Below are 21,612 nucleotides of genomic sequence, written 5' to 3' on the forward strand. Positions count from 1 at the left end.
TGAAAATCCTGGGAATGAGGTGCATTGACAAAACCAAACTCCATGGGGAACTGAAACTGTCCAGGAAAAGATTTTCTGTCAATTTAGTGGAAGTTCTCCGTCTCTTGTCTTGTATTTAGTTCTTGTGTCAATAAAACGTTAGTTTTCACACATTTTTATTAGCAATAAAGTCGAACAGGACGTCAGAGTGATTCTTGTACTGGACTACACTTACCTGTCTAGACTTCATCAGTGTTTAACATTTTCTATGGATCACAATAAAGTCAATACGAATAGGACGTCAGAGTGATTCCTGTACTGGACTACACTTACCTGTCTAGACTTGTTGGGTTTTTACATCTTCATCAGTGTTTAACATTTTCTATGGATCACAATAAAGTCAATACGAATAGGACGTCAGAGTGATTCTTGTACTGGACTACACTTACCTGTCTAGACTTGGGTTTTTATATCTCCATCAGTGTTTAACATTTTCTACGTAATGTTACTGTAGTTGTTTTCATCGTTCTTGGGTTAAATTTGTGATTTAACAGTTTACGTTTAGTCGCTATCGTATACAATGTTCTGTTAAGATTTATATCAGTGTTCAATGGTTTGTTTTAGGATATATCGTTATATCAAAAACTCTGTTATTCTGATACCAGTGTCTAACGGTATGTTTTAGGAGATATAGTTATGTTTAAAACTATGGCAATCTAAAACATCAAATACAAGATAAGTCCACTTTTAACGATAAAAACACACGCCAAATACGAGAAAAGTCCACTTTAACAACAAAAACACACGTCAAACAAGAGATAAGCCACTTTTAACGATAAAAACACACGCCAAACACAAGATAAGCCCGTTTTAACAGTAAAAACACACGTCAAATACAAGAAACATCCACTTTTAACAATAAAAACACACGTCAAACACAAGATAAGTCCACTTTTAACGATAAAAACACACGTCAAACACAAGATAAGTCCAATTTTAACGATAAAAACACACGCCAAACACAAGATAAGCCGTTTTAACAGTAAAATCACACGTCAAATACAAGATAAGCCCACTTTTAACGATAAAAACACACGTCAAAGACAAAATAAGCCCACTTTTAACGATAAAAACACATGTCAAATACAAGATAAGTCCACTTTTAACAGTAAAAAGACACGTCAAACTAAAGATAAATCCACTTTTAATAATAAAAACACGTCAAACACAAGATAAGCCCACTTTTAACAATAAAAACACACGCCAAACACAAAATAAGCCCGTTTTAAAGTAAAAACACACGTCAAACAAAAGATAAGTCCACTTTTGACGATAAAAACACATGTCAAATACAAGAAAAGTCCACTTTTAACAATAAAAACACACGTCAAACAAAAGATAAGCCCACTTTTAACGATGAAAACACACGTCAAACAAAAGATAAATCCACTTTTGACGATAAAAACACATGTTAAATACAAGAAAAGTCCACTTTTAACAATAAAAACACACGTCAAACAAAAGATAAACCCACTTTTGACGATAAAAACACATGTCAAATACAAGAAAAGTCCACTTTTAACAATAAAAACACACGTCAAACAAAAGATAAGCCCACTTTTAACGATAAAAACACGTCAAACACAAGATAAGCCCACTTTTAACAATAAAAACACACGCTAAACACAAAATAAGCCCGTTTTAACAGTAAAAACACACGTCAAACAAAAGATAAGTCCACTTTTAATGATAAAAACACATGTCAAATACAAGAATAGTCCACTTTTAACAATAAAAACACACGTCAAACAAAAGATAAGCCCACTTTTAACGATAAAAACACAAGATAAGCCCACTTTTAACGATAAAAACACGTCAAACAAAAGATAAATCCACTTTTAACGATAAAAACGCATGTCAAATACAAGATAAGTCCACTTTTAACAGTAAAAACACACGTCAAACTAAAGATAAATCCACTTTTAACAATAAAAACACATATCAAACAAAAGATAAGCCCACTTTTAACAATAAAAACACACGTCAAACAAAAGATAAGCCCACTTTTAACAATAAAAACACGTCAAACACAAGATAAGTCCACTTTTAACAATAAAAACACACATCAAAAAATATAAGCCCACTTTTAACGATAAAAACACACGTCAAAGACAAAATAAGCCCACTTTTAACAATAAAAACACATATCAAACAAAAGATAAGCCCACTTTTAACAATAAAAACACACGTCAAACAAAAGATAAGTCCACTTTTAACAATAAAAACACACATCAAAAAATATAAGCCCACTTTTAACGATAAAGAAACACGTCAAATACAAGATAAGTCCACTTTTAACAATAAAAACACACATCAAAAAATATAAGATCACTTTTAACGATAAAAAAACACGTCAAATACAAGAAAAGTCCACTTTTTAAATATAAAAACACACGTCAAACAGAAGATAAGTCCATTTTAACGATAAAAACACATGTCAAACAATGTGTATTAGCTTCTTCCTTGTAGTATATTAGTTGACACTGGTTTAGCTGTTTTCCTTGTAGTATATTAGTTGACAATGGGTATTAGCTGTCTTCCTTGTAGTACGTTAGTTTAAAATTTGGTACGGACTTGCTCATAACTTGTAAACAACAAATTTTTGTTTTAACTGCTATGAAAATCCCAGGATCTGTTGCGGGATTCATAGTCTCCTTTATGATTCCATCTACCTATAAAAGTTCTCGATTAACCCAAATTACTTCTAAAACTATTATAGAAGGGATCTATCTGAACCGACCTCTTTTAGAACACCCACCAGTGGTACTTGAGTGCGTGTACCACGTTTGGTAACGTTAGTTTATGAGCGGGATAGAAACATAGTTTCAAACATGACGTTCCGGAAATCCTGAATAGGACCAGGAACACAAATCTGATAACAAACCCGAGTTCGAAGACCTTGAAAACCTTTGTTTTAGACCCTTATCATCCCTGTATGACCTTCTCGGCATGTTTTATCCCTCTTGGTAGGGTGGGAGACAGGAGGATATACCCTACAGATAACTAAGTCCTGGGCCATCCCCAATCCGTGTACGAAATCTGTAATTGATTGCTCCAAAACGTGAACTAATTAATACAAGACTGTGACTGTATAACTGGTGTAAATATTGCTCATATAAAAACATGATATTTTGTTATTTATGTTTGTGCCCCTCGAGCAGGCGAACGTCCATAAACTGAACTGCAAAGTTAATGCTAAATGTGTAAGTTATTATATAATTAAGTTTATCGTAATAGGAACTGGAAGTGCCTCTGTTTCATTTGTTGCATACATCAAATATCAATTTTTCAGGAAATATAATTTTACACTGAGACATCACTTTCTTTGTCTGGTACCAAAGTAGCTAGCTATTATCATCGGTAAAACATGATTGTTGGTTGACTGTCTTACCTGTGAGAACGTTTGTTTCTTTAGTGGTCACATTATCCTGACCTTGTCCAGCTAAAAACAAGACGCCGTCACACAGAAACAGTACAGTCACCAACAGTCTGGACATCATGTCAGCTGAGACTTTCTGTTGGAAGTCGAGTTCTCAAGTGTCGATAAAATGGGAACCTCTTACCAGAAACAAATAACGAAGGATTCAATACAAAGTTTTCTGGTTGTGTAACAGATTGTAAAAATATAATACACACCGCCCTCGTCTCAGAAACAATAGAGCATATTGAATTTAGTTGTCATGGTGACCTTTTTTAAGGTCAGTTGAACTAATCACTTGGTTTCTCAAGAGTGGAGTTATAGTGGCAACTTCACCTCGCCACAGAATGTAGCCACGGGCAACACACGTTCCAGTTAACATGTTAGTACACTATAAATCAGCCCGACTTTCACAAGTATCATTACTTAAGGTGTTTCCCCGGTCAACAACCTTATTAATGCCCAAGGCCAAGCCGTCTTTAATAAACACCTAAAGGTCACTACAGTTTTTTAACTCGGCCACAAGAACTTGGCGCTTCATCATTTTTCTCACGGAAGTTACCAGCACGTGTTTCCATGTCAGGAAAAATTATACTTTGTGAGATTTAACAATTTTATTAATGTTTTAGTTAAGCCTAAAACAAACTTATCGAACATTCTTCTTCGTCCAGAACTCTATCTGCTGTGTAAATGGTTGGTAAAATACAATATTGAAAAACATACTGTTTATTGCCGCAGTCTATAGTAATATATATATATTCTCTACTTTGAACGGAGTTTGCTTAGAATTACAGTAAATAATATGATTTCATGTGCTACATTGTACGTATTGTTGGTCCGGCATGGCCAGGTGGATAAGGCGCTCGACTCATAGTCTGAAAGTCGCAGGTTCTAATCCTTGTCACACCAAACATGCTCGCCCTCTCAGTCAAGGGAGCGTTATAAAGTCACAATCAATCCCTCTATTCGTTGGTAAAAGAGTAGCCCAAGAGTTAGCAATGAGTGGTGATGACTAGCTGCATTCTCTCTAATCTTACGCTGCTAAATTAGGGACGGCTAGTTCAGATAGTCCTCGAGTAGCTTTGTATGAAATTCTACCCAAACCAAGTATTATTTTGTATTATAAAAGTGTTTGTTTCAAGTGTATTTCATCCTAGATCGATAAACTCATGTGAATTTAGTGTTAGATCCAGTTCACTTAATAATATGAAAGTTGCATCAATATTCTCAATGTGTTAGACCCAGTTCACTAAATAATAGTAACGTTATATCAATATTCTTAACGTGTTAAATCCAGTTCACTTAATAATACTAAAGTTACTTCAATATTCTTAACGTGTTAGATCCAGTTCACTTAATAATACTAACGTTACATCAATATTCTTAACGTGTTAGATCCAGTTCACTTAATAATACTAACGTTACATCAATATTCTTAACGTGTTAGATCCAGTTCACTTAATAATACTAACGTTACGTCAATATTCTTAACGTGTTAGATCCAGTTCACGTAATAATACTAACGTTATATCAGTATTCTTAATGTGTTAGATCCACTTCACTTAATAATACTAACGTTACATCAATATTCTTAACGTGTTAGACCCAGTTCACTTAATAATACTAACGTTGTATCAATATTCTTAACGTGTTAGACCCAGTTCACGTAATAATACTAACGTTATATCAATATTCTTAATATGTTAAATCCAGTTCACTTAATAGTACTAACGTTACATCAATATTCCTAACGTGTTAGATCCAGTTCACTTAATAATACTAACGTTACATCAATATTCTTAACGTGTTAGATCCAGTTCACTTAATAATACTAACGTTACATCAATATTCTTAACGTGTTAGACCCAGTTCACTTAATAATACTAACGTTACATCAATATTCTTAATGTGTTAGACCCAGTTCACTTAATAATACTAACGTTACCTCAATATTCTTAATATGTTAGATCCAGTTCACTTAATAATACTAACGTTGTATCAATATTCTTAACGTGTTAGACCCAGTTCACGTAATAATAATAACGTTACATCAATATTCTTAACGTGTTAGATCCAGTTCATTTAATAATACTAACGTTACATCAATATTCTTAACGTGTTAGATCCAGTTCACTTAATAATACTAACGTTACATCAATATTCTTAACGTGTTAGACCCAGTTCACTTAATAATACTAACGTTACATCAATATTCTTAATGTGTTAGACCCAGTTCACTTAATAATACTAACGTTGTATCAATATTCTTAACGTGTTAGACCCAGTTCACTTAATAATACTAACGTTACCTCAATATTTTTAATGTGTTAGACCCAGTTCACTTAATAATACTAAAGTTACATCAATATTCTTAACGTGTTAGACCCAGTTCACTTAATAATACTAACGTTACCTCAATATTTTTAATATGTTAGATTTAGTTCACTTAATAATACTAACGTTGTATCAATATTCTTAACGTGTTAGCCCCAGTTCACGTAATAATACTAACGTTATATCAATATTCTTAATGTGTTAGATCTAGTTCACTTAATAATACTAACGTTACATCAATATTCCTAACGTGTTAGACCCAGTTCACTTAATAATAATAACGTTACATCAATATTCCTAACGTGTTAGACCCAGTTCACTTAATAATAATAACGTTACATCAATATTCCTAACGTGTTAGACCCAGTTCACTTAATAATACTAACTTTACATCAATATTCTTAACGTGTTAGATCCAGTTCACTTAATAATAGTAACGTTATATCAATATTCTTAACGTGTTAGATCCAGTTCACTTAATAATACTAACGTTATATCAATATTCTTAATATGTTAGATCCAGTTCACTTAATTATACGAACGTTACATCAATATTCTTAACGTGTTAGACCCAGTTCACTTAATAATACTAACGTTACATCAATATTCTTAATGTGTTAGACCCAGTTCACTTAATAATACTAACGTTATATCAATATTCTTAACGTGTTAGATCCAGTTCACTTAATAATACTAACGTTATATCAGTATTCTTAACGTGTTAGATCCAGTTCACTTTATAATACCAACGTTATATCAATATTCTTAACGTTTTAGATCCAGTTCACTTAATAATACTAACGTTATATCAGTATTCTTAACGTGTTAGATCCAGTTCACTTATTAATACGAACGTTACCTCAATATTCTTAACGTGTTTAAGTGAGGATATTTGATGGATGATAAATAATCCAAATTTTATTGACACATTATCTTACAATAGTATCATCTTGATAAAAAATATATTGTGAACATTGTTTACTAAAGTTTTTAAAATAATATCGTATTTACACAAGTGTTCATTCGAAAACTGGCTAACAACTAAAGTAAAGAAAACGATTTTAAAGTTACATATTAATATCAAGAACTATCACTGAAATTAGCCGATGTACACTATCGGTGAATTCTGAAAACAATTATTATTCCTTCGACTTAATGTTCGTAACACTTGATTGTTATTTTAGTTGTGTACTTGTATTTAACGTAAGTACAATCACTGGAAAGTAACTTGCCAGACGTTAACCCTTCACAGTGCAAATTGTGTTTAAAATATCAGGTTTTCAAACTGACCAGCACAAGTGTTTCATAAATACGACCCCAGGTTGCGCTATCTTTTCAAAAAAAATTTTTTTTTAATTCTATTTCCAACTTATAGTTTTTTTTTCAGGTTCCAAGTGAAATAAACTAGGAGATAATCCCCAAATGGTAAACTACAAACAACAACAAAAGTATAGGTTTAATACCTTGTATTGTAAGAATGGTTTTCCACATGTTAAAACATTACGATTTCTTTACAAATCACAGTTAATGCTGTAAAAATGTTGCTTATATATGAACTTTAAACACCAGTTCTACAGGCTTTCATTCCCTAACAGCATTTGTTAATAATCTTATATTCAGCTATCCGCAAATATAAAACCGTTCTGTTTCAAAGCTAATTCTCAGTATTGTATGTGGGTGTGTTCAAACCAGTTACATTGTCTTTCTGTTTTCTTTCTTTCTACACCTGATGCGCAGTAAGGAATAATCGGCCACGGGGAAAAAAAACACTATGTTTTGAACTGTTAACCAGATAAAAATTAACCATTCGCAGTATATGTCGAACCCAAGAATCTCAGGTAACCGGTTCGATGGATACCGTAACCAGTAGGCTTCAGTCGGGCTCTACAAGTTACCTTTTTTATAAGGTAAAAACTGCGGTATCCACCCAGCTGTGTTTAGAATCATTGTGTATTGTTATCTACCACCAATATACATGTTTCAACCAAACATTGGTTCTGGCAAGTATTTCAAGTCCGTTGGGTCTTTACAAGCTAGAGCACATGAGGCCCAAGTTGTGTGATGAATTGATTCCTTAACCTAAGGGAAATTAAACTCTCTACACACAATGACTTTGAGGTTCTAAACCTGTAAAACGAGTCTCAGCTAAAGAGCGCCACCTAAGTTATTGAAGTGGCAGCACCTACTTGTTTCATTCATTACATTCTTTGATAGGCCTAACGTTGAAGCTTGACGAAACTAGACGCAAAAAAACACACACCAAAAAACGCACAAAAAACAACTCTTATATATGTAAAAACGGCTCGTTTGGGTTGAGAAAATATTTTTCGTAGAGGAGCGAAGAACGTTTCGACCTTCTTCGGTCATCGTCAGGTTCACAAAGAAAAAAAAACATAAAAAACATTTTCAACTCTGTTGTACACCAAGTCCACATCTCGTCATCTGTTATGGAAACAATCTCTCCTGTACCAGGCCACCCCTTATCTTAATACCACACTTACAAGAACCAAGTTAAAGACATCATTCTAAATAAATTTCACATTTAAAAGTAACCAACACAACTAAACATATTTTTCCAAGACCCTCACAATTTCCTAACGTCATGCTACCAATGTTATTGGAAATTACGTAATACATAGAAGACGTGAAACACACACCTCAAAAGACACATTTTATTGTAGGTAGCTATCCTTCTAATAGATGGCGCTGTAAAACGTGTTCTTATATTGATTCAAGAACAACTGTACAGGGTCCTAAATTGAGTTTTTACATTAAATATCAGTGTAACTGTACATTAAAATGCATCACACATTATATTATTTGCTCACGTTGTGGAAAATTATACGTAAGGGAAACTAGTGAATTATTAGCAGAACATCTCAGAGATTTTATGAATTGTAATACAGATAAACCAGTGTCTCTACACTTTAATTTGCACAAATACCATTGACTATTTCAAAATACTTATTTTGAGAAAGACCCCCTACAAATAAACATAACTATAAATTACAATAAGTTACTTCGATCCCTTTCAGACAAATGTCCATGTAGGTACTTACATTTAATGTGGTTTGTACAGTTTCCATCAGTTCATTATTATAAAGTCCTACACTTCGCGAACAGTTCCTAACACAATGTCATTAATCTAACTTTAATTATAGAGGCCCCCAATGGCACGGTGGTACGTCTGCGATCTTATATCGCTATGATCTTGGTTTCTATATCCGTGATGGCAGAGAACAGATAGCTTGTTGTGTAGCTTTGAACTTAATAATAAACAAACCAAACTCATTAGAGAGAATTCATATAAGTATACCTTTTTCATGTTTTCTTCTTGCCTTAAAACTGATGTAGACTCTTAAGTCTAGCATTTGAACACGCGATTAATTTGTTTATTTCTAATACATTTATTGGTGAGAGGTATTTAGAATTAATTTGTTTATTTCTAATACATTTATTAGTGAGAGGTATTTAGGATTAATTTGTTTATTTCTAATACATTTATTGGTGAGAGGTATTTAGGATTAATTTGTTTATTTCTAATACATTTATTGGTGAGAGGTATTTAGGATTAATTTGTTTATTTCTAATACATTTATTGGTATTTAGGGAAGTAGCTCTTTACTTCTCACGTTCCTTCGCCAGTTTTTCCAGAAATAACTAAGTGATATGTAAGATACTGTTGTTTATATGTTAGTGTTATTTGTTATTTTTTAATTTCGCCCAAAGCTACTCGAGGGCTATCTGCGCTAGCCGTCCATAATTGAGCAGCGTAAGATTAGAGGGAAGGCAGCTAGTCATCACCACTCATTGCTAACTATTGGGCTACTCTTTTACCAACGAATAGAGGGATTGGCCGTAACATTATAACGCTCCCACGGCTGGGAGGACGAGCATGTTTGGTGCGACTGAGGTTCGATCCCGCGACCCTCGGATTACAAGTCGAATGCATTAACACGCTTGGCCATGCCGGGCCCATATGTTAGTGTATCCATGCATAAATTTTGAGTGAAATGTATTTTGTATTATGTATAGTTTTTTTATGATTTTTTGTTGCTGTGTTTATCCACGTATATTCAGTTACTAGACGTTCGTATGTTTTATAAATTGTCATTCTGTTGTCTGTTGAGGTTTCATTATTTTTCCCTATTAGACTCCTGACTTGATTTAAATGCTGTTGTAAGTACTGGATTTTGGCGCCAAGAATTGGGGTGGGGGTTGCTTGCCACAAACACATCCACGCAATGATTTTTGCTCAAACGTGTTCAAAGAAACCCATTTCTTATAATTTAATGTTAACAAATATAGCTTTGAAACCCTCAAACTCTCCTGTCCGCCCTTTGCCGCCCCCTTAAAGTTTACTAACCGCTGAATTTTAAAAACGCCCAGGTTGGAAAACACTGTTCTTGTCTATCACTGCTACACAAGGGCTATCTGCACGAAATTCTAGAAAGGAATGAACGAACTATTAAAGACATGAGTTCTAGTAAATTGAAGTTTGAACTTAAATAATAATTGTGCTATGATTTCCAGATGGCGTTACAATAAGTCTCTTTTTAATTATATACACCAAAAAAGAAATTACAAAATGGGTGAAGTAATATTGCTAGAAGACAGCACCCACCAGCACTTCTTGAGCTAGTCTTGTAGGACCGGATAATGTGACTATTCTTTTAGACAAAAGCTACGGAATATACTAACTATGTTCTCTCCACAACGAAAAATACAAACTGAACCTCAGCATCGTATGTCTGTAAAATCACTACTGACCATCCGAGGGTAGGGTATGGCCGAATAAGATTTGAACCACGAAAGTGCGGAGAGCGCTTATGTGGCAACACGAATCGTTAAATTGGTAGTCTGATACGCTAACCACTTGGCCACGCCAAACCATTTCATGTGGAAATCATACTCAATTTAATAAATTGTTAGTAATTCATTAGATCCAATTAACAAGCATGGAGTTACACCGTTACATTATTGGTTGACTCAGACAGTTGGCCCGACATGGCGAGATGGGTTAAGGCGTTCGACGCGTAATCCGAGGGTCGCGGGTCCCAATCCCAGTCGCACCAAACATACTCGCCCTTTCAGCCGTAAGAACGTTATAATGTGACGGTCAATTCCACTATTCGTTAGTAATCATTAGCGGTGGGTAATGATGACTAGCTGCCTTCCCTCTAGTCTTACACCGCTAAAATAGGGACAGCTAGTGCAGATAGCCCTCGTGTAGCTTTGAGCGAAATTCAAAAAACAAACAAACAGACAGTTTATCATGCATTGCCATCTAGTGACAAGAAATATAACATGTTTATTAAAACAACAACATCACCAAAATAAATAAAACTTATAGTAATAATAATTAAAACTTTCACAGATACACAGTAAAATATTTATACTAAGTAAACATGGAATTAGAGCCAGTACAATTGTAATGCTACGAAAGTAAAACATTTAACGACCAAGGAAAATTTCAGTTTTAATTACATTGTTGTGTTACCTAATTACTGATGTTTGTTTTGTTGCCTTCTTATGTAACTAGACGTGGTAGGTCTCTACAGACGTTCTTGAGATATTTATAATATATTATCATATAAATATGTTACTTAAGTAATTTTCATTGTTCTGTAGTCTTTAGTAAAGCTTTGGTTCTTATTACTCAAGTAATTTTCATTGTTCAGTAGTCTTTAGTGAAGCTTTGGTTCTTGTTACTTAAGTAATTTTCATTGTTCAGTAGTCTTTAGTGAAGCTTTGGTTCTTATTACTTAAATAATTTTCATTGTTCAGTAGTCTTTAGTGAAGCTTTGGTTCTTATTACTTCAGTAATTTTCATTGTTCAGTAGTCTTTAGTGAAGCTTTGGTTCTTATTACTTAAGTAATTTTCATTGTTTAGTAGTCTTTAGTAAAGCTTTGGTTCTTATTACTTAAGTAATTTTCATTGTTCACTGGTCTTTAGTGAAGCTTTGGTTCTTATTACTTAAGTAATTTTCATTGTTCAGTAGTCTTTAGTAAAGCTTTGGTTCTTATTACTTAAGTAATTTTCATTGTTCACTGGTCTTTAGTGAAGCTTTGGTTCTTATTACTTAAGTAATTTCCATTGTTCACTGGTCTTTAGTGAAGCTTTGGTTCTTATTACTTAAGTAATTTTCATTGTTCAGTAGTCTTTAGTAAAGCTTTGGTTCTTATTACTTAAGTAATTTTCATTGTTCAGTAGTCTTTAGTAAAGCTTTGGTTCTTATTACTTAAGTAATTTTCATTGTTCAAGAGTCTTTAGTGAAGCTTTGGTTCTTATTTTCAAGCTACATCTAATGATCATTCATCTTCTCATGTTGCGTGACTTCTACATAACGTAAATGTTTGTTGTCTGACGTCAATAATTAAAGAAGCCAGAAAAATACGCAGAGGCTGTCCAGAGAAGCCCCGGTGATGTTATTTTATCACAGAGGCTGTCCAGAGAAGCCCTGGGGATGTTATTTTATAACAGAGGCTGTCCAGAGAAGCCCTGGTTATTTTATAACAGTCGATTTGACTAAAATTACGCTTAGGTTTAAATGAAATATGTAATGCCAGTAAATCTGGATATTTTGTTTCATATAAAACGTCGAATCAAAGAATCGCATTACAATATGACTCGTCATTTGTTAACTGGACTACCAATATGGAGGCCTGTTTTTCATTACTTATGTAAATTAATTCGGTGTTTTCACAAGTAGGTACCACACTCCTTCACAGAAACAAGTTCCATGCCTTTAAATGTTCGATGTCTAGAGTAGATATAATACTAAACAATGAATGTGAAGCTAAGATCTATCATTTGATATTACACCTTTCATCTTTCACCAATAACCCTGAAAAATAGCAATTCTAAAAATTAAACTAGATGTACATCCTCCGTTTCAGAAGTTTAAATGTAATAAATATTTCTTTCTTGCTTTTGGACTTCGTATATCATGCTGTGTTGTAGTCTACAAAGTGCATAATTATTCTCGTGATTCATGGCATGTACACGTTTTACCGGGATAGTACAAACCGCAACGTCAATCGTTCCTTATATGATGTCAGTTTATTATCTACTGACTGACTGGCAGACAACAAACTACTGTAATGTAGTGCAACTAATTAAAACAGGTGAGCCCTACAGACGGACTATGGCTCTTTCGGAAAAAAAACAAACTAGGTTTAATATAATAGTGGATCCAATATTTATAAATATTTCACCTCTTCACAAATAAAAAGTTTGTTTGTTTTTAAATTTCGCGCAGAGCTACACGAGGACTATCTGCGCTAACGGTCCCTAATTTAGCATTGTAAGACTAGAGGGAAGGCAGCTAGTCATCACCACACACCGCCAACTCCTGGGCTACTCTTTTACCAACGAATAGTGGCAGTGACCGTCACATTATAACGCTCTCACGGCTGAAAAGGCAAGTATGTTTGGTGTGACAGGGATTCAAACCCGCGACTCTCAGATTATGAATCGAACGCCTTAACCACCTGGCTGTGTCGGGCCAATAAAAGAGAGAAATGGCAATTCGACAGAATAGGCTTAGTATAGTGGTGGAGTGTGTGTGTGTGGTGTAATGTGTTTTACAGAATAGGCTTAGTATAGTGGTGAAGTGTGTGTGTGTGTGTGGTGTAATGTGTTTTACAGAATAGGCTTAGTATAGTGGTGGAGTGTGTGTGCGTGTGTGTGGTGTAATGTGTTTTACAGAATAGGCTTAGTATAGTGGTGGAGTGTGCGTGCGTGTGTGTGGTGTAATGTGTTTTACAGAATAGGCTTAGTATAGTGGTGGAGTGTGTGTGCGTGTGTGTGGTGTAATGTGTTTTACAGAATAGGCTTAGTATTGTGGTGGAGTGTGTGTGGTGTAATGTGTTTTACAGAATAGGCTTAGTATAGTGGTGGAGTGTGTGCGGTGTAATGTGTTTTACAGAATAGGCTTAGTATGGTGGTGGAGTGTGTGCGGTGTAATGTGTTTTACAGAATAGGCATAGTATAGTGGTGGAGTGTGTGTGGTGTAATGTGTTTTACAGAATAGGCTTAGTATAGTGGTGGAGTGTGTGCGGTGTAATGTGTTTTACAGAATAGGCTTAGTATAGTGGTGGAGTGTGTGTGGTGTAATGTGTTTTACAGAATAGGCTTAGTATGGTGGTGGAGTGTGTGCGGTGTAATGTGTTTTACAGAATAGGCTTAGTATAGTGGTGGAGTGTGTGTGGTGTAATGTGTTTTACAGAATAGGTTTAGAATGGTGGTGGAGTGTGTGTGGTGTAATGTGTTTTACAGAATAGGCTTAGTATAGTGGTGGAGTGTGTGTGGTGTAATGTGTTTTACAAGAATAGAGGCTTAGTATAGTGGTGGAGTGTGTGTGGTGTAATGTGTTTTACAGAATAGGCTTAGTATGGTGGTGGAGTGTGTGCGGTGTAATGTGTTTTACAGAATAGGCTTAGTATAGTGGTGGAGTGTGTGTGGTGTAATGTGTTTTACAAGAATAGGCTTAGTATATAGTGGTGGAGTGTGTGTGGTGTAATGTGTTTTACAGAATAGGCTTAGAATGGTGGTGGAGTGTGTGTGGTGTAATGTGTTTTACAGAATAGGCTTAGTATAGTGGTGGAGTGTGTGTGGTGTAATGTGTTTTACAGAATAGGCTTAGTATAGTGGTGGAGTGTGTGTGGTGTAATGTGTTTTTTACAGAATAGGCTTAGTATGTGTGGTGGAGTGTGTGTGGTGTAATGTGTTTTACAGAATAGGCTTAGTATAGTGGTGGAGTGTGTGCGGTGTAATGTGTTTTACAGAATAGGCTTAGTATGGTGGTGGAGTGTGTGCGGTGTAATGTGTTTTACAGAATAAAGGCTTAGTATAGTGGTGGAGTGTGTGTGTGGTGTAATGTGTTTTACAGAATAGGCTTAGTATAGTGGTGGAGTGTGTGTGGTGTAATGTGTTTTACAGAATAGGCTTAGTATGGTGGTGGAGTGTGTGCGGTGTAATGTGTTTTACAGAATAGGCTTAGTATAGTGGTGGAGTGTGTGCGGTGTAATGTGTTTTACAGAATAGGCTTAGTATAGTGGTGGAGTGTGTGTGGTGTAATGTGTTTTACAGAATAGGCTTAGTATAGTGGTGGAGTGTGTGCGGTGTAATGTGTTTTACAGAATAGGCTTAGTATAGTGGTGGAGTGTGTGTGGTGTAATGTGTTTTACAGAATAGGCTTAGTATGGTGGTGGAGTGTGTGTGGTGTAATGTGTTTTACAGAATAGGCTTAGTATAGTGGTGGAGTGTGTGTGTGTGTGGTGTAACGTGTTTTACAGAATAGGCTTAGTATAGTGGTGGAGTGTGTGTGTGTGTGTGTGGTGTAATGTGTTGTACGTACACAGTAGTAACCACTGAAATAATCATGAACTTAAAGCTATAGTTATTTTGTACCCACTGATAGTAAACCTGACAATAAACGCGAATGGACGTGTTAAACTATCAAACAAATAACACAGTTTCATGTAAAAACATGATTCTGAGTAACCAACGTTCTACACAGTAATAACTTTAAATGAATGCAGACCTGTAAAAACCCTCCTTCTCACAGTTTAGCGGCGTAACATAAGCGGAAAAACCAACACAAATATGTTTTCGATCGTCATTTTGTGTAACACCAATGTATGGAGTATGTGTGGGCCGGGACTCTAATTTTGTGTAACACCAATGCATGGAGTATGTGTGGGCCGGGGCTCTAATTTTGTGTAACACCAATGTATGGAGTATATGTGGGCCGGGGCTCTAATTTTGTGTAACACCAATGTATGGAGTATGTGTGGGGCGGGTCTCTAATTTTGTGTAACACCAATGTATGGAGTATGTATGGGCTTCAATGACACTTAGACACTTTCAGGGTTGTAAGTTGGAGATACATATCATATAGGTTTCTGGGCTACATATCACATAGGTTTCTGGGCTACAGAAATGTTAATTTTGCGTTTCTTAAAGTGAGTTCACAGATTACACTATGTAACAAAATTTTTACTTTTTCTTGTTCCTGGACAGAAAGTGTTATTTCCCAATTGTTTATGTCTAAAGTAAATGGAAAAGATCTATTTTTCTCTTCAAACTTTGCTTTTGTGACCTGGGAACGTATAACGAAAACATGATGGGAGACTATATTTGAGGGCTGATACGTGAGAGTGATTTACATTACAGTCGCAAATCTCGAAAAACTACTCACTTCTAAACATCTTTGTATAACTTAAGTATAAATACATGTAAATCTTGATTCATATGTTGTTTTATTCAGACCTTATATAAATGAAAATATACAAATTTGCCTGTTTTTACATAGAAAATAGGTTAATTTATAAATTTCATTATCCAGGTCACGAAACAAAGTTTGAAGGGAATAATGACCATTTTCTGTACTTTTACACCATAAGCAATTAAGAAATAACATACTATCCAGGAACAAAATTTGTGTTACATAGTGTTATCTAAGCCTACTTCTGTCATATATCCAAAAATTTATAAAATATACTGTAATAATATGTACTACATATATCACCTACCGAAGAAACTTAAAACAATCATTAACCACAAATTAATATCAACCAAACCAATCAAACTATAATTTTAAAACCACCTCTTTCTAAGTATCCTTAATAAACGTAAGTTTGAAGAAGGTCAGAAAACAAGAACATTAGGAATCCAAGTTGAACATTGTGCATTACCTTGGAAATGCTGATGAATTATCCCAAAGACCATGTGATAATGGACTACCAGAAACACGTGCGACACCTACAAGTCATGATGAAGAAATCATGTGATCAAACACTCCACTGGAAAAATACACATACAAGCTTAAAATCAATTTTATGATGGTTAAGAGCAGTCGTGCCTTGGAGCCCGAAGACCAAGGTGTAGTGGTACCTCGGAACTTATTACGTCTACAAAAGAACTTGTTATGTGGATAATCAGAAGGATAGAAACAACAACTTTCACAGTCTCTATATTCCAAACCATTCTATGTTCACAACCTTCCAAAAGTTGGATACTTCGGTGTTAAGAAAATACTGCAGAAAGTTTGTTTTTTCTAGTTAAGCACAAAGCTACAAAATATGTTATTTGTGCTCTGCCCCAATATCCAGGTATCGAAACCTTGGTTTTAGTATTGTAAATCTTCAAACATATCGCTGTGCCAGTAGGGGGGAAGGGCTTGTGAAAATAGGAGTACACATTTACTGTGCTGGAAATTTGAGTTAATCATATAAAACTATGCATGAATTTTGGAAAACCACTTGAGCTGTTGTCGATCCTTGGTCTCTGTGACAGCAGTAATCTGTTGGAGCACCACTTCATAGAGATGTTGTCCATACTTGGTCGTCCGTCACAGAGTAACAGTGGGAATAAATACGATATAGTTGTGATGCACTATTTCCTCAAATAGTGTTTGTGCATAGAAATACAAGTGGAATTAGCTTCTGGCAAACTTTAAGGAACAAGTAATTTTTTTTTTATTATGTGGGCTGAATTTCGCATTATTCCTTACAACAAATAGAGTCAGAAGTAGGCTTGTTTTGATGAAACTAAAACAGTACTTTGTGTAAAGCTGATATTCAGTCGTTTATTAATATACTACAATTTCATGTTCTACAGCTTTTACAGGTATAATATTAAGAGGCTTATGTCCAAAGTCAGAGATATCTCATAATACATTTCATAATTTTTATTAAATACTTCTAGCGATAACAAGGTTTCTAATCAGTTACGTATTTTGTGTTAGCTTTTAACATATAATACAGCTTTTAGAAATAATATTTTTTCTAAGTTTATTTTTAAAAAGGCTTGGAATAGACCAGTGGTTATGGTTTTTGACTCACAACATGCGAACTTGAATCGCAATACCGAACATGCCCTTCTTTCAGGGGCATTATAATGTCACGGTCAATGCCACTATTAGATTGGAGTACCCCAATAAATGGCGGTGGGTAGTATTGGCAAAATTCATTACATCACTTCTACATTATGGACGGCTAGTACAGAAAACCCTCGAACAGTTTTGCACTAAATTCAACGAATAGCTAATGATCTTAATATATATATATATATATATATAGTTCACAAGATGTATAATAGATGTCACTACGCATTCGGCTATGCTTAAACAATAAAATATAAATAGAATAAATGAAATTGCTATTGAATAATTTAAAATTGGTTCTTATTTATCGGTTTTCCTCGTGTAATATACTCTAAATAGAAAAACCGAATACCTTAAACATTTCGAACGCCAAAAGCATTTTACATAAAAAACGCTGTCTATTCGTTGGTGTCTTACAGATATACACGTGTACCTGAGACTACGTTCTGAGGTCTTAACGTTAGTAAATACATGCGTGTAGACTCCCTGCGATACAACTTTCATAAGTTAGGGTTATATTTACTGCCAAAACTGAAACATAATTATTATAAACTTATGATTCCCGAAAAACATTTTACCCAAAGTTATTATTTATTAGAAACCGTAATCCACATTATTGAGTTTATAAAGTTTCACGATCGTATAAGTTAGTTGCATAACTTATGTAGACAATTCGCAACAACTTATATGAGAAACGTATGTTCTAAGTCCATTTCTGAGGGCCCGGCATGGCCAGGTGGTTAAGGCACTCGACTCATAATCCCAGGGTCGCGGGTTCAAATTCCTCTCACATCAAACATGCTCGCCCTTTCAGCCGTGAAGGCGTTATAATGTGACGGTCAATCCCTCTATTCGTTGGCAAAAGAGTAGCCCAAAAGTTGTTGGTGGGTGGTGATGACTAACTACCTTCCTTCTAGTCTTACGCTGCTAAGTTTGGGACGGCTTGCGTAGATAGCCCTCAAAATAAACCAAACCATTTCTGAGTATCTGCAAAATATTTTCCCGAAAATTGAGGACTTTTCAGATTGGAGGGCATAAAAAATAAATATAGAAAACAGAGGTCGCTACTCAGTGCCTAATATTAGTTTCCAAACATTGGAAATTATTTAAGAAGTTTCAGGAAATTTCTGGATTGGTTCCTCACTGGTAGAGCGGTAAGTCTACGGATTTACAACGCTAAAATCATAGTTCGATTCCCCTCGGTAAACTCAGTAGATAGCCCCATGCGGCTTTGCTATAAGGAAACACACACATGTCCGGATGGGTTCTTTTTGTTTCGAATTTCACGCAAAGCTACACGAGGGCTATTCTACGCTAACCATCCCTAGTTTAGCAGTGTAAGACTAGATGGAAGCCAGCTAGACACCACCACCCACCGCCAACTCTTCTACCAATGAATAGTGGGATTGACTATCACATTATAACGCCCCCATGGCTGAAAAGGAGAGTATGTTTCGTGTGACAGGGATTCGAACCCGTGACCCTCGGATTACGACTCGAGTGCCTTAACCACCTGGCCATGCCGGGCCTTCCAAATTGGAAGACGTAATAAATAAACGTAGGAAACGGGTTTCATTATTAGCGTTTTGTGACGTTGTAACCCTAACATTCATCATTCTTTGAGATACGCACATCAAAGGAACGGACCCACTAGGTATGTGGTCCATTCCAATAAAATCTGACTCGATAGGTACACATATTTCTTTCTCGAGTTGGTTTTAGTATTACGAGTCCAACACCCTAATCAGCACATGGCAGACTGTGACGCATAGAAGTTTGATAACTTGTTAAAAGTTATGGTTATCTCATTGACATAAGAAATTTCGTTATTTGTTAAATGTTTTATCTTATTCTAAAAACAAATTACTGAATATTCCTTATGTAACAATATTTCTTGTTAGTAAAGGAATGTCCACAAATAACTGGCCGTCATACTTATTGAAATATGAATAATATCAGTTAAACCCACAACATACAAACACAACTCAGTTACAAGTCAATACATTTAACAAAAGTATATACAGTTGCTAGTCAATAAATTTAAGAAAGGTATATATACAGTTACTAGTCAATAAATTTAACAAAGGTATATCGAGTTACTAGTCAATAAATTTAACAAAGGTATATCCAGACACTAGTCAATAAACTTAACAAAGGTATATCCAGACACTAGTCAATAAATTTAACAAAGGTATATCCAGTTACTAGTCAATAAATTTAACAAAGGTATATACAGTTACTAGTCAATAAATTTAACAAAGCTATATATACAGTTACTAGTCAATAAATTTAACAAAGCTGTATACACAGTTACTAGTCAATAAACTTAACAAAGGTATATCCAGACACTAGTCAATAAATTTAACAAAGGTATATCCAGTTACTAGTCAATAAATTTAACTAAGATATATACAGTTACTAGTCAATAAATTTAACTAAGATATATACAGTTACTAGTCAATAAATTTAACAAAGCTGTATATACAGTTACTAGTCAATAAATTTAACAAAGGTATATCCAGACACTAGTCAATAAATTTAACAAAGGTATATCCAGTTACTAGTCAATAAATTTAACAAAGCTATATATACAGTTACTAGTCAATAAATTTAACAAAGGTATGTCCAGTTAATAGTCAATAAATTTAACAAAGGTATATCCAGACACAAGTCAATAAATTTAACAAAGGTATATCCAGACACTAGTCAATAAATTTAACAAAGGTATATCGAAATACTAGTCAATAAATTTAACAAAGGTATATCTAAATACTAGTCAATAAATTTAACAAAGCTGTATCTAAATACTAGTCAATAAATTTAACAAAGCTGTATCTAAATACTAGTCAATAAATTTAACAAAGCTGTATCTAAATACTAGTCAATAAATTTCTATGAAGTAGTATTATTAAGGAATGTTTTTCCTAGTAGTATTATTAAGGAATGTTTTTCCTAGTGGTATTATTAAGGAATGTTTTTCCTAGTGGTATTATTAAGGAATGTTTTTCCTAGTAGTATTATTAAGGAATGTTTTTCCTAGTAGTAGTATTAAGGAATGATTTTCCTAGTAGTAGTATTAAGGAATGATTTTCCTAGTAGTATTATTAAGGAATGTTTTTCCTAGTAGTATTATTAAGGAATGTTTTCCTAGTAGTATTATTAAGGAATGTTTTCCTAGTAGTATTATTAAGGAATGTTTTTCCTAGTGGTATTATTAAGGAATGTTTTCCTAGTAGTATTATTAAGGAATGTTTTTCCTAGTAGTATTATTAAGGAATGTTTTTCCTAGTAGTATTATTAAGGAATGTTTTTCCTAGTAGTAGTATTAAGGAATGATTTTCCTAGTAGTAGTATTAAGGAATGATTTTCCTAGTAGTATTATTAAGGAATGTTTTTCCTAGTAGTATTATTAAGGAATGTTTTTCCTAGTAGTATTATTAAGGAATGTTTTTCCTAGTGGTATTATTAAGGAATGTTTTTCCTAGTAGTATTATTAAGGAATGTTTTTCCTAGTAGTATTATTAAGGAATGTTTTTCCTTAACCACGAATAATCCTACACACTAACTTATCAACTTTTCTTCTCCTACAACATTGTTACCACATAAACCGTTTTCTCACAGTGAAACGAAACATTATTCTCGATACATGAACTACAACCTCGTCTCACCAGTTTCAGCAAATCGTTTATAATATCACTTTTGTCTGTCCAGAAAATGCGCGAGCACTTCAGCGTGTAAAATCCCATGCGCGCGCACTTAATTTCAACGTACGTAAACTAAAGACGATTGTAAACATACATTTTACTCAACACTGTATTAAAAGTTTGAAGTTTTTAAATGGTCCTGACGTTATGTCGTAGAATGACATTCGAAGTTTACTACTGATAGTGTTAACTAAGGTAAAATGTATCCCTAACTAAACTAAAGCAA

The 21,612-nt window shown here is 34.4% G+C and overlaps 1 protein-coding gene across 1 annotated transcript in view; it reads right to left on the reverse strand.

Annotated features, from left to right (window-relative positions):
- The window catches only part of LOC143241708 (uncharacterized), a 34,570-nt gene that overhangs the window by 2,081 nt on the left and 10,877 nt on the right, over positions 1 to 21,612 (reverse strand). The window lies entirely within an intron of this gene.

The sequence above is a fragment of the Tachypleus tridentatus genome, unplaced genomic scaffold, assembly GCF_004210375.1.
Source record: "Tachypleus tridentatus isolate NWPU-2018 unplaced genomic scaffold, ASM421037v1 Hic_cluster_1, whole genome shotgun sequence".
NCBI lineage: Eukaryota > Metazoa > Arthropoda > Merostomata > Xiphosura > Limulidae > Tachypleus > Tachypleus tridentatus.